The 13,921-nt window shown below is 40.7% G+C and overlaps 1 pseudogene; it reads left to right on the top strand.

Annotated features, from left to right (window-relative positions):
- Window positions 1-244: 244 nt before the first annotated feature.
- On the top strand, window positions 245-736 carry LOC136129798 (S-phase kinase-associated protein 1 pseudogene; annotated as a pseudogene).
- Window positions 737-13,921: the final 13,185 nt, after the last annotated feature.

Genomic DNA, 13,921 nt, shown 5'->3' on the forward strand with positions numbered 1-13,921 from the left:
CTGATATAACCAAAAGGTATAATTTAACTGAATTGCCAGGCTAGGGAGACTGAAAGTGTGTACATGAGCGTGTGTATGTATGTGGAAGGAGAGAGGAAGGAGAGAGTTAAAAAGTTAAATCCGAGGCAGAGGTCGTGCCGCTCTGCAGTGTTGCCGTTGTTCTCCACTTTTCTGTTTTTCTTTTCGCAGACGCCGCCCTGCTCTCATCAGCCTCTGGCCTGCCATCTCCTTGAGTCCTAACACCATGCCTTCAATTGAGTTGCAGAGTTCCGATGGAGAGATATTTGAAGTTGATGTTGAAGCTGCGAAACAATCTGTGACTACTAAGACCATGCTGAAATATTTGGGAGTGGGTGATGAAGGAGATGATGATCCAGTCCCCGTGCCAAATGTTAATGCAACGATATTAAAAGAGGTCGTTCAGTGGTGCGCCCACCACAGGGATGATTCTCCCTCTCCTCAGGATGGTGAGGACAAAGAAGAGCGAACAGATGACATCCCTGTTTGGGATCAAGAATTCCTGAAAGTTGACCAAGGAACACTATTTGACCTTATACTGGCAGCAAACTACTTAGACATCAAAGGTTTGCTTGATGTTACCTGCAAGACTGTTGCCAATATGATCAAGGGGACAACTCCTGAGGAGATTAGAAAGACATTCAATATCAAAAATGATTTTATTGAAGAAGTGGAAGCCCAGGTATGCAAAGAGAACCAGTGGTGTGAGGAGAAGTGAAATTTTGTGTCTGATGCTGTAACACTGTAAGGACTGTTGCAAATACTAGTTGCACTGCTTTGTTTATAATTGTTAATATCAGAAAAACGTTCCACAAATGCAGCAGCAAATCAGTTGTATTAGCAGAATGTCATCCTCGTTGCATGTGTAGTTTCAGCACAGGTTGCAAACTCATGGCTCAGTGTCTTCTAGTACGATCAAAAGTTCTTTTTTCTTTGCTCTGAATAAACTTGAACTGTGGGTTCTCTATGGAAAGTGGCATTTGGGGCTTTCCCTCTCTTTGTAAAGCTATTTCTGCCTAGTTTATTGTCCAGTTAACTTTACCTTAGTGACCTTTAAAAGCTGGCACTGTAAATAAAACAACTTGCAAAAAAAAAAAAAAGTTAAATCCTCATCTTCTTCTCTCTCTCTCTTTTTTTTTAATTGGTCCTTTAAGTTAGCAAAGCTGTCCCCTCCCCCTTGCTGTGAAGACCTTTAGAATAAGAAAAGTCAAATTAGCATCAAGTTCCAGGACCTTCCTGGGTAAAAATATTAAGGACATCTGCTTCCCCCAAATCAAACGTTTTAGAAAACCATTGGGGGGACTGAGATGAGATGCCAAATAAGTCCTCCAAAGAGAGCTTCAAAAAGGCGGGACACTGGCCACCAAAAGCAAGAGCCATTGTGGGCTCATCACATTCTCCCCCTTCTCTCCCAGCCTGCTGTTTTGAGGTGCAGTCTTTCAGATCGAGTAAACCCATGAGCTGGACCATCTCTGTGGGCCTGCGACACCTGCACTCACAGAGGACCCCATATGCTCAGCTCACCTGGTTCAATGTTCATCTTGAACTGCTTAACTTCTGAACAACAGGTCTTGCATTTTTATTCTGCGTGAGCCTACAAATTTTGTAACTGGTCCTGCCCCTGAGATTCTTGAATAATTGCAGAGGAACACTTTTGAAAAGGCGGCCTCAAGAAAGTGATACAGTCACATTACTCATGGTAGCTATGTTCTATAAAGTTGCCACGAACACTGACTTAATGAGTATTGAACGAGGCTCCTAGGAGACATACAGGGTTAGGTTCCTGTGAGCTTCTGATCACAACATTTTCATCAGCCAATCAATGTGTTATGTGTGTTTCTGCTCAAGGACACGTTAGTTAGAATATGCCATTGATTCATTAGCATTGAACTTCTGACAAAAGCACTATAACTCATGCCTGAATGAAGCTTATCTAACACATATTTCCTCATAAGGCGCCCTACAGCCTTCTTGCACTTAGGAAGACTAGACAACACTTTAGCGCTAAGCAAGGGTGTTGTTTAAACAGTGAAATCACCCACCACCAACAACAACAAATGCAAAACTTGTCTCTGAATGACCCACGAGAAGGACACTTGTTTACAGTGTGAGAGCTGCAACGAGGAGACAGAACATCACCTTGTTCCGGGTCATTTTGGTGGACCCCAGACCCTCATTTTTCACCACTCTGCACATACTCAGAAATGACCGAGAGTGCTGTATCCATTTGGGGGTTACCAGTAAATTTTAGCACGTAGGTAAATTTGCAAGCACACGATCTGTGAATAATGTGGAGGGACTGCACTATGCTTTTTGTTCAGTTTGCTGTGTGAGAACCCAGCCAATTCGTGGGAAAATAAGACCATATTAGGATACCAGACAGACAACATATGTCAAAGCACTCAGACTACTACTAACAATAATAACAATACTGCATATACACGTTGAGCAACGTGAGGGTTAGGGTCTCAAACCCTCCACCAGTTGAAAATCCACATATAATTTAGGGCGGGTCCTCCATGTCTGCGAATTCAACCAACCACAGATCATACAGTACCGTAGTATATTTACCATTGAAAAAAAATCCACATGTCAGTGGACCCACGCAGTTCAAACCCATGTCGCTCAACAGTCAACTGTACTTATACAGCACGTACAACGTCGCTTGAACTGCTCTAAGCACTTCACATATAGTAACTCATTTAAGCAGCGCAACAGCCCAAAGAGGTGGTACGAGGTCTGTAATTTACTCTGAAATGCTCCCACGTAAGTGTGTTCTAGCTAGTCAAAGCTCTAACACGAAAGGCCAATGCATTGCTCTAATAAAAAAATCTGTACTTCAGAATGATTAACTGATGTCATACCAGAAGGACCACACTCCAGAGGCAGCTACTACAAAGTTTCTGTTATCTGTATTTCCATCAGCACTCAAGGTTGGGTTAATTAGCATGATGAACGTCAGAAACAGACTCTTACTGGTGAAATTAATGGCTTGCTATACAGCATAAGAAATGTTCAAGGAAGACTCTTGACAGGCAACATTAAGGTACTCTGGCTAACATATTTTTGGGATATCTCCCCCCTCCAACAAGGTATAAGAATCTACCAAGATCTGTGACCTGCATCCTTGGGAATGGTTCCCAAATCTCAATCCCTAAATGGTCCTGTATTTGTCCACTGTTATGGGATTTGCCCGATGCTACCTGTCAGAGCACCTCAAGTCAACCTTGCGTGAAAGGTGAAAGCCAGAACAGCTAAAAAACGACACAGCACGTCTCACACTCACAAAAAAAGAGAATATGCATGTTTTCTGTTCACTTGTTACTGTTTGACTAACAAATGCCTGTGTATGTGGCGAAATTTTGTCTGAGTTCATTTTGTTATACAGTAAACCCTGATAAAGATATTATGGGAGAGTAGCTAGCCCTCACCCCCTCCAGCTTCTTCAGTGGGTCTCATTATTCGTAGATGAGGATGCTGTGTCCCCAGGTCTACTAAAAGTTAGAGCCAGGACTTGTTCCCAGGCAGAGCTGGGCAGAATCTGTACTCTTAATCATTGCACTGTACAGCCACTCCACCTAAAAGCAATAGGTAACCTAAATCCATTGCTGCTTAGATCAATTTGACATAATCATGTGAGATACAGAGCCCCGAAAGCAGGCACATTTGGAGAAAAGGGAGAAAAAAGAGTCTTAGAGAAGAAAGACAAAGGCACCTACATGTAGAATCACAGAAACACTGCCATTACAAGAACAGATGCGGGGAGGGTATAGCATTGACAATCTGAATACAAGTGGCTCCCAGGAGTCAGGGAATTTTCTAAGATGCTCAACTCTTTGTAGCAGCGTTATTGGAAAAGTCAGCATATACTCAAACTGTTTAAAAAATGTTTTATTATATAAAAAGTAGTTGGCGTCTATACAATCAAACAGGTTTGCTTTCATAAAAGTAACCAGCAGGGCATTTAAGAGTTAGACAGGTTTAAAGCAATTCATTACCGTGTAGAACAAATCCATACATGTGAAGTATCCCGCATCCCTGGTTTCCACCTGCTACATTCCTTTAGAGGTCCCCAATCATTATGAGGCCCCCACCAATTGCCAAAATGTTTCCTGGAGACATCAATGCACTGGAATACAAGACAAGCAATATTGCAAGGGCAGGAGGATAAAAAGGGACTTCACTGTGAAGAAATGAATGCAGAACAGTTAACCATCCTGATAAAGCTTGGCTATAAAATGTACAAGAAGACAGTAGGGTACAGTGAAATTTCCTCCCAAAATAAAGCAGATGAGCATATGTAGAAGTGGAGACGTCGGTGAAGGAGAGAAACAGACGAGGTTGAACAGCCTGGGCTCTGGAGGGGTTCCTCTGGGAAGGATGAGACGTGGGCTCTACATGGTGCCATAGATGGAGCACAGATGGTGGGGTGGCTTACAAACGCTGGAGAACCTCTCCCTCCATACTTCCCACAGAGTGTGTACACAATGAAGGGCCAAGGATGGGCTACAGCTATGGCCTTTCCTCACCAACATGGGAGTCATCACCTGGGTTGGTGCACCAGCCCTGACCCCCCAGGTGTCCCATTCCCACTCTGAGAAGCTGGGAGAAATCACCACTAACCAAGAGGATTCTATGCCATGGCTCAGCAAGGGTCTCCCCATGAGAAGACAGTGCCTGGAAGAGCTTTAGTCAACAAGAAGCTCCATTTCTCCCTAAGGAAACTGGAGGTAAACGATATTTCTTGAGCTGAGGATGTGAACATTTAACGCAATCCACTTTAACAAACCTAGAAGTTCAGGCATTTTGGAAAGGAATATTTTTAGCACTGTAGGCCATGCTGAGGCAATGCAGTTGACAGAAACACTACCCAGAATCTTATATCAGCTTAAAGCTGACAAAATGACCTGACTAATGAGACCAACCAGGGTTTTGTCCAGAAAACCACAGGTGAGGAAAATGATCCTCTTTGTAGTTACAAATGGTGATGATGAAATCCCACATCTCACTGGCCGTTTGGAAAAACTTCTAATAACAAGGTAAAGATGATTTTCTCAATGTTTGGAAAGGATAAAATTTTCTATTTCCTGTGATGATTTGGGGGGGGTCTAATTTACAGGCCAGATGAGACTTAGCTCTCCTACTGTTTGAAGCTCCTCGGGCACACTCAAAAAACTTGTCTGGTACTGGTAATACATAATTCATTGTCTGAAGCATAAATAAGCTAAAGAAAGGAAGAGATGAAGTTTAAATAAAGGTTAATTGAAGACAGGGAAAAAACAACTTGGACGTGTTGAAGTAAAAGAGAAAACCGGCTGAGGCACTTTCTACCATACGGAATAAAACAGCTGATCATTCCTTCAGGAAGTATTTACTGAGGACCCATTATGCGCTACTGTGATCGTTTAACGCATGGTCACAGAATTTTTTTTTGTTTTTGATACTTGGCTTAGTCCATTCAGGCTGTGGTAACAAAATACCACAGGGTAGCTGAAACTGAAACTGAAACTTATTTCTCACTGTTCTGTTGGCTGGAAAGTCCAACATCAAAGCACCAGCATGGCCACCTTGTGGTGAGAACCTTCTTCCCAGTTCATAGCTGAAGTCTTCTCACTCTTTCCTTACATGGTGAAAGGGGCAAGGGATCCCTGAGGGGGTCTCTTTTACAAGAGCACTAATTCTATTCATGAGGGCTCCTCTCTTACGACCTACTCACTTCCCAAATGCCCCATGCCCTAATCCCATAATCTTCAGGGGTCAGAATTTCAGGTATGAATTTGGGGAGGCACAAATGTTCAGACCACAGTCACACTCCTCCCTCCAAAAGGGAGAACCTAATTCTCTTTCTTTTGAATGTGGGCCCAACTTAGTGAATCACTTCTAACCAGTAGAATGTGGCAGATGTGACCGTGTGTGATTTCTGAGGCTAAGTCATAAAAGACACTATCACTCCCATCTCACTCGCCCTTGGATTACACGAAGTCCCCTACATACGAACCTTCAACTTGCGAACTTTCAAAGTCGCGAACTTGCATTCTGTCAATGTCAGACATGAGTGAAATTGCAACTCGCCCTCCATCTCCTATTGCTGACGACCCTTCAGCTCTACCATCTCCCACCTCCTTTCCCTCCTCCAGTCAGTAACTCTTCTTGCCTGTTCACTCACTGCCAGCCCTGTATGCCAGATGTTGTACTGCACGACAGTACTTTTCAAGGTACTGTACTATAAGATTAAAAATATTTTCTTTATTTTGTGTGTTTGATTTTTATGTATTATTTGTGTGAAAAGAATTATAAACCTATTACACTTCAGTACTATATAGCCGATTTTCAGTTGGGTACCTAAACTAACTTTGTTGGACTTCCAAACAAATTGGATTTAAGAACACCCTCTCGGAACGGAACTCGTTCGTACGTAGGGGACTTACTGTATTGATCTGAGGGAAGCCAGCTGCCATGTTGTGAGGACATTCAAACGGCCTGTGGAGAGGCCCCTGTGGGCAAGAACGGAGGCCTCTCAACAACGGCCACCAACTTGCCAGCCATGCGAGAGAGCAACCTTGAACCTGGATCCTTCAGGCCCTGCCCAGCTTTCAGAGGACTGGCGCCCCAACTGACATCCTGACTGCAACCTCACAAGTGACACGGAGCCAGAACCACCCACTGGAACCATGAGGAGAATAATGTTTACGATCGCTCTAAATGACTACTTTTGGGGTCATTTGTTGTGTGTCAATAAATAACTAATACAGCTCGTTACTTTGCAAAATCCTGGCAACATCGGAGTGAAAACAGCACAGTCTCTACCAGAACAGATCTCCAGTGAACACTGTGAAGATTCAACTATGGAAGATCAACAGTAACACCACCATGTGATAAGAGCTGTAACAGGGGTATCCATCAATATGAGCATGGTTATGCTGTAGTAACAAGCAACCTAAACATTTCAGTGGCTTAACATAGCATAGCTTATTGCTTTTTTATTTTTAAATTTAATTAATTTTTTTATACAGCAGGTTCTTATTAGTCATCAATTTTATACACATCAGTGTATACATGTCAATCCCAATCGCCCAATTCATCACACCACCACCACCACCAACCCCCGCGGCTTTCGCCTCTTGATGTCCATACGTTTGTTCTCTACATCTGTGTCTCAACTTCTGCCCTGCAAACCGGTTCACCTGTACCATTTTTCTAGGTTCCGTATACATGCATTAATATACAATATTTGTTTTTCCCTTTCTGACTTACTTCACTCTGTATGACAGTCTCTAGATCCATCCACATCTCAACAAATGACCCAATTTCATTCCTTTTTATGGCTGAGTAATATTCCACTGTATATATGTACCACATCTTCTTTATCCATTCATCTGTCGATGGGCATTTAGGTTGCTTCCATGACCGGGCTATTGTAAATAGTGCTATAATAAACAATGGGGTGCATGTGTCTTTTTGAATAATGGTTTTCTCTGGGTATATGCCCAGGAGTGGGATTTTTGGATCATATGGTAGCTCTATTTTTTGTTTTCTAAGGAACCTCCATACTGTTCTCCATAGTGGCTGTATCAATTTACATTCCCACCAACAGTGTGAGAGGGTTCCCTTTTCTCCACACCCTCTCCAGCATTTGTTGTTTGTAGATTTTCTGATGATGCCCATTCTAGCTGGCGTGAGGTGATACCTCACTGTACTTTTGATTTCCATTTCTCTAATAATTAGTGATGTTGAGCAGCTTTCCATGTGCTTCTTGGCCATCTGTATGTCTTCTTTGGAGAAATGTCTGTTTAGGTCTTCTGCCCATTTTTGGATTGGGTTGTTTGTTTTTTTAATATTGAGCTGCATGAGCTGTTTATATATTTTGGAGATTAATCCTTTGCCCAGTGATTCCTTTGCAAATATTTTCTCCCATTCTGAGGGTTGTCTTTTTGTCTTGTTTATGGTTTCTTTGCTGTGCAAAAGCTTTTAAGTTTCATTAGGTCCCATTTGTTTATTTTTGTTTTTATTCCCATTTCTCTAGGAGGTGGATCAAAAAAACCTCTTTCTGTGATTTATGTCAAAGAGTATTCTTCCTATGTTTTCCTCGAAGAGTTTTATAGTGTCCGGTCTTACATTTAAGCCTCTAATCCATTTTGAGTTTATTTTTGTGTATGGTGCCGGGGAGTGTTCTATTTTCATTCTTTTACATATAGCTGTCCAGTTTTCCCAGCACCACTTATTGAAGAGACTGTCTTTTCTCCATCGTATATCCTTGCCTCCTTTGTCATAGATTAGTTGACCATAGGTGCGTGGGTTTATCTCTCGGCTTTCTATCTTGTTCCATTGATCTATGTTTCTGTTTTTGTGCCAGTATCATATTGTCTTGATTACTGTAGCTTTGTAGTATAGTCTGAAGTCAGGGAGTCTGATTCCTCCAGCTCTGTTTTTTTCCCTCAAGACTGCTTTGGCTATTCGGGGTCTTTTGTGTCTCCATACACATTTTTAGATTTTTTGTTCTAGTTCCGTAAATAATGCCATTGGTAAGTTGATAGGGATTGCACTGAATCTGTAGATTGCTTTGGGTAGTATAGTCATTTTCACAATATTGATTCTTCCAATCCAAGAACATGGTATATCTCTCCATCTGTTGGTATCATCTTTAATTTCTTTCATCAGTGTCTTATAGTTTTGTGCATACGGGTCTTTTGTCTCCCTAGGTAGGTTTATTCCTAGGTATTTTATTCTTTTTGTTACAATGGTAAATGGGAGTGTTTCCATAATTTCTCTTTCAGACTTTTCATCATTAGTGTATAAGAATGCGAGAGATTTCTGTGCATTAATTTTGTATCCTGCAACTTTACCAAATTCATTGATGAGCTCTAGTTGTTTTCTGGTGGCATCTTTAGGATTCTCTATGTATAGTATCATGTCATCTGCAAACAGTGACAGTTTTACTTCTGCTTTTCCAATTTGTATTCCTTTTATTTCTTTTTCTTCTCTGATTGCCGTGGCTAGGACTTCCAAAACTATGTTGAATAATAGTGGTGAGAGTGGACATCCTTGTCCTGTTCCTGATCTTAGAGGAAATGCTTTCAGTTTTTCACCATTGAGAATGATGTTTGCTGTGGGTTTGTGGTATATGGCCTTTATTAAGTTGAGGTAGGTTCCCTCTATGCCCACTTTCTGGAGAGTTTTTATCATAAATCGGTGTTGAATTTTGTCAAAAGCTTTTTCTGCATCTATTGAGATGATCATATGGTTTTTATTCCTCAGTTTGTTAATACGGTGTATCACATTGATTGATTTTCGTATAGTGAAGAATCCTTGCATCCCTGGGATAAATCCAACTTGATCATGGTGTATGATCATTTTAATGTGTTGTTGGATTCTGTTTCCTAGTATATTGTTGAGGATTGTTGCATCTATATTCATCAGTGATACTGGTCTGTAATTTTCTTTTTTGGTGGTATCATTGTCTGGTTTTGGTATCAGGGTGATGGTGTCCTCATAGAATGAGTTTGGGAGTGTTCCTTCCTCTGCAATTTTTGGGAAGAATTTGAGAAGGATGGGTGTTAGCTCTTCTCTAAATGTTTGATAGAATTCACCTGTGAAGCCATGTGGCCCTGGACTTTTGTTTGTTGGAAGATTTTTAATCACAGTTTCAATTTCATTACTTGTGATTGGTCTGTTCATATTTTCTATTTCTTCCTGGTTCAGTCTTGGAAGGTTATACCTTTCTAAGAATTTGTCCATTTCTTCCAGGTTATCCATTTTATTGGCATAGAGTTGCTTGTAGTTGTCTCTCAGGATGCTTTGTATTTCTGGGGTGTCTGTTGTACCTTCTCCTTTTTCATTTCTAATTTTATTGATTTGAGTCCTCTCCCTCTTTTTTGTGATGAGTCTGGCTAATGGTTTATCAACTTTGTTTATCTTCTCAAAGAACCAGCTTTCACTTTTATTGATCTTTGCTATTGTTTTCTGTTTCTGTTTCATGTATTTCTGCTCTGATCTTTATGATTTCTTTCCTTCTACTAACTTTGGGTTTTGATATTTTCTCAAATATTTTCGTCCCTCTTAGAACTGTTTTGCTGCATCCCATAGGTTCTGGATCATCATGTTTTCATTGTCATTTGTCTCTAGGTATTTTTGATTCCTTCTCTGATTTCTTCAGTGATCTCTTGGTTATTTAGTAATGTATTGTTTAGCTTCCAAGTGTTTGTGTTTTTTACATTTTTTTCCCTGTAATTCATTTCTAATCTCATAACATTGTGTTCAGAAAAGATGCTTGAGATTATTTCAATTTTCTTAAATTTACTGGGGCTTGATTTGTGACCCAAGATATGATCTATCGTGGAGAATGTTCTGTGTGCACTTGAGAAGAAAGTGTAATCTGCTGTTTTTAGGTGGAATATCCTATAAATAGCAATTAAATCATCTGGTCTATTGTGTCATTTAAACCTTGTGTTTCCTTATTAATTTTCTGTCTGGATGATCTTTCCATTGGTGTAAGTGAGGTGTTAAAGTCCCCCACTATTATTGTGTTACTGTCAATTTCCTCTTTTATAGCTCTTAGCAGTTGCCTTATGTATTGCGGTGCTCCTATGTTGGGGGCATATATATGTACAATTGTTATATCTTCTTCTTGGATTGATCCCTTGATCATTATGTAGTGTCCTTCCTTGTCTCTTGTAACAGTCTTTATTTTAAAGTCTATTTTATCTGATATGAGTATTGTTATTCCAGCTTTCTTTTGATTTCCATTTGCATGGAATATCTTTTTCCATCCCCTCACTTTTAGTCCATATGTGTCCCTAGGTCTGAAGTAGGTCTCTTGTAGACAACATATATATGGGTCTTGTGTTTGTATCCATTCAGCAAGCCTGTGTCTTTTGGTGGGAGCATTTAATCCATTCACGTTTAAGGTAATTATCAATATGTATGTTCCTATGACCATTTTCTTAATTGTTTTAGGCTTGTTTTTGTAGGTCCTTTTCTTCTCTTGTGTTTCCCACTTAGAGAAGTTCCTTTAGCATTTGTTGTAGAGCTGTTTGGTGGTGCTGAATTCTCTTAGCTTTTGCTTGTCTGTAAAGCTTTTGATTTCTCCATGAAATCTGAATGAGATCCTTGCCGGGTAGATTAATCTTGGTTGTAGGTTCTTCCCTTTCAACACTTTAAGTATATCATGCCACTCCCTTCTGGCTTGTAGAGTTTCTGCTGTGAAATCAGCTGTTAACCTTATGGGAGTTCCCTTGTATGTTATTTGTTGCTTTTCTCTTGTTGCTTTCAATAATTTTTCTTTGTCTTTAATTCTTGCCAATTTGATTACTATGTGTCTTGACGTGTTTCTCCTTGGGTTTATCCTGTATGGGACTCACTGCGTTTTCTGGACCTGGGTGGCTATTTCCTTTCCCATGTTAGGGAAGTTTTCGACTATAATCTCTTCAAATATTTTCTCGGGTCCTTTCTGTCTCTCTTCTCCTTCTGGGACCCCTATAATGTGAATGTTGTTGCATTTAATGTTGTCCCAGAGGTCTCTTAGGCTGCCTTCATTTCTTTTCATTCTTTTTTCTTTATTCTGTTCCACAGCAGTGAATTCCACCATTCTGTCTTCCAGGTCACTTATCTGTTCTTCTGCCTCAGTTATTCTGCTATTGATTCCTTCTAGTGTAGTTTTCATTTCAGTCATTGTATTGTTCATCTCTGTTTGTTTGTTCTTTAATTCTTCTAGGTCTTTGTTATATATTTCTCGCATCTTCTCGATCTTTGCCTCTATTCTTTTTCTGAGGTTCTGGATCATCTTCACTATCATTATTCTGAATTCTTTTTCTGGAAGGTTGCCTGTCTCCACTTCATTTAGTTGTTTTTCTGGGGGTTTATCTTGTTCCTTCATCTGGTACATAGCTCTCTGCCTTTTCATCTTGTCTATCTTTCTGTGAATGTGGTTTTTGTTCCACAGGCTGCAGGATTGTAGTTCTTCTTGCTTCTGATATCTGCCCTCTGGTGGATGAGGCTGTCTAAGAAGCTTGTGCAAGTTTCCTGATGGGAGGGACTGGGGGTGGGTAGTGCTGCCATAGTTTATTTCTTATTCTTAACATGTTACATGTCAATTGTGCTTGAGCTCCCTGCCATCCTAATTCTAGGACCGAGGGTCAGAGCAGCTCCCACGTGGCTTACTTCGAGTTACCAGAGCAGAATGGAAGAGAAAATGGCCTACTGTGACTGCCTCTTAAAGCTTACACAGTCATTTGATTTTGCTGAAGTTTAAGGAGCGACAGGGGAATATAATCCTACCATGTTCCCAGACAAGGGGATATAAGATATTTAGACCATCCCCAGTGACTACCAGATATATGCTGGCTCCTATGAGAACACAGAGAAAAGAGAAACTAACCTCCCCTTGGAGTAGAAAGGGTCACAGCTGGTTTTACAGAGGAATAAATGCTAAGTATGAAGAATTTTTTAACTAGTCAAGAACAGAAGAGCATTCCAGGTAGAAAAACACATAAACGGTTCATTTGCCCAATAAATTTGCATGTGTTGGAGAATAATAGGGAGCAGAAGGAGAGGGTACGTGTGTTAGGCTGAAAACACAGTCAGGGGCTAGGTCTGATGAAGGACCACAGGCAGGGTTAAGTTTACGCTGTGATGACAGACACTATCGTTATCGAAAATTTGGTCCTTGTCCCGATGCCAAATGAGAATAACAAGGATGAGGTTTTGAGGATAAAGGAAAGAGAACTTTATTGATCTGCCAGCAAATGAGGAGAGTAGCAGACTAGCGTCTTGAAAACTACCGTCCTGCCTTGTGGGGAGAAAGCAGGCATATTTAAAGGAAAGTCTTGGGCTGGGGTTAAGATCAGAGGAACAAGCAAAAACAGCAAGAATGCCCACCCACGTTAATCAGTAGCAAAGACTGCACAGTAACAAAGGACTTAAGTTTTAGTTCCCAGCAACGGAGAGAGAGGATGGAAAAAGCAGTTTCACTTAGAAATTATCCACCACACAGTTTTAGACTTGTGGCCCTGTTACAGTGTTTCGTGATGAGGACGTTTGGGGGTGGGGCAATTCTTTATGTCTGGAACTCTTTGATCCATTGCAGGATATTTAACATCCGGGGCAGCAGACACTCCATGCCTGTAGCACCCCCAATAATTATGACATTCCCAACTCCCATACCCATTCCAAACAACCCCAGACTGGAAGAAATACCGCCCCCTGTTGAGAACCACTGGGAAGTGAGATTTACTTACATTTTCTTCTAAGATGCAGGAAGAATAATCACATTTTGACAAAACTCAAGAAATGCCAAGAAGAAACAAGTTATTGCTATAAACAATTGCCACAAAACATAAACTGTAGGACAGTAGCAGTTGATTATTATGGTATAAAGACATTAGGCAGTAGATAATATGCAATCTACCTCATACCCCTCTAACTCTGCCCCTCAAGAAAGGCTTGTTTTCTCTGTTTTCAAGAAGAACACAAGTGATTGAGAGTAAAGGATCGGAGAGAACTGAATCTGTTCTAATTTATTTTTTTTTAATAGACATCACTAAATTTGCTGCTTGAATAATATTTTCCAACACAGCCCAAAATGACTGTGACACACCACTGCTAACTGCTATTATAGAATTTAAGTTGGGGAATGACTTTATCTAACTTATATTTTTAACAGATCATTCTGGTAGCCTGAAAGAGCGGTTTGGACTTTTGCAGAAGTCCAAGTAACCAATACTGAGGAATGAGAAACAGAGTGAACTGGGTGGATTCAAAACACCTTTAGGGAGGAAGGATCAACAAGATTTGTTGCCCATTGACTAGAAAGAGTGAGTAAAGGGGAAGAGCGGAGGCTGAGGAGAAGCCAGAAGCCATTAAGGAAACAGATGATGAGAGAGAAAATAATGTAGGCATATGGTTAAAG

Source organism: Phocoena phocoena, chromosome 10 (assembly GCF_963924675.1).
Source record: "Phocoena phocoena chromosome 10, mPhoPho1.1, whole genome shotgun sequence".
NCBI lineage: Eukaryota > Metazoa > Chordata > Mammalia > Artiodactyla > Phocoenidae > Phocoena > Phocoena phocoena.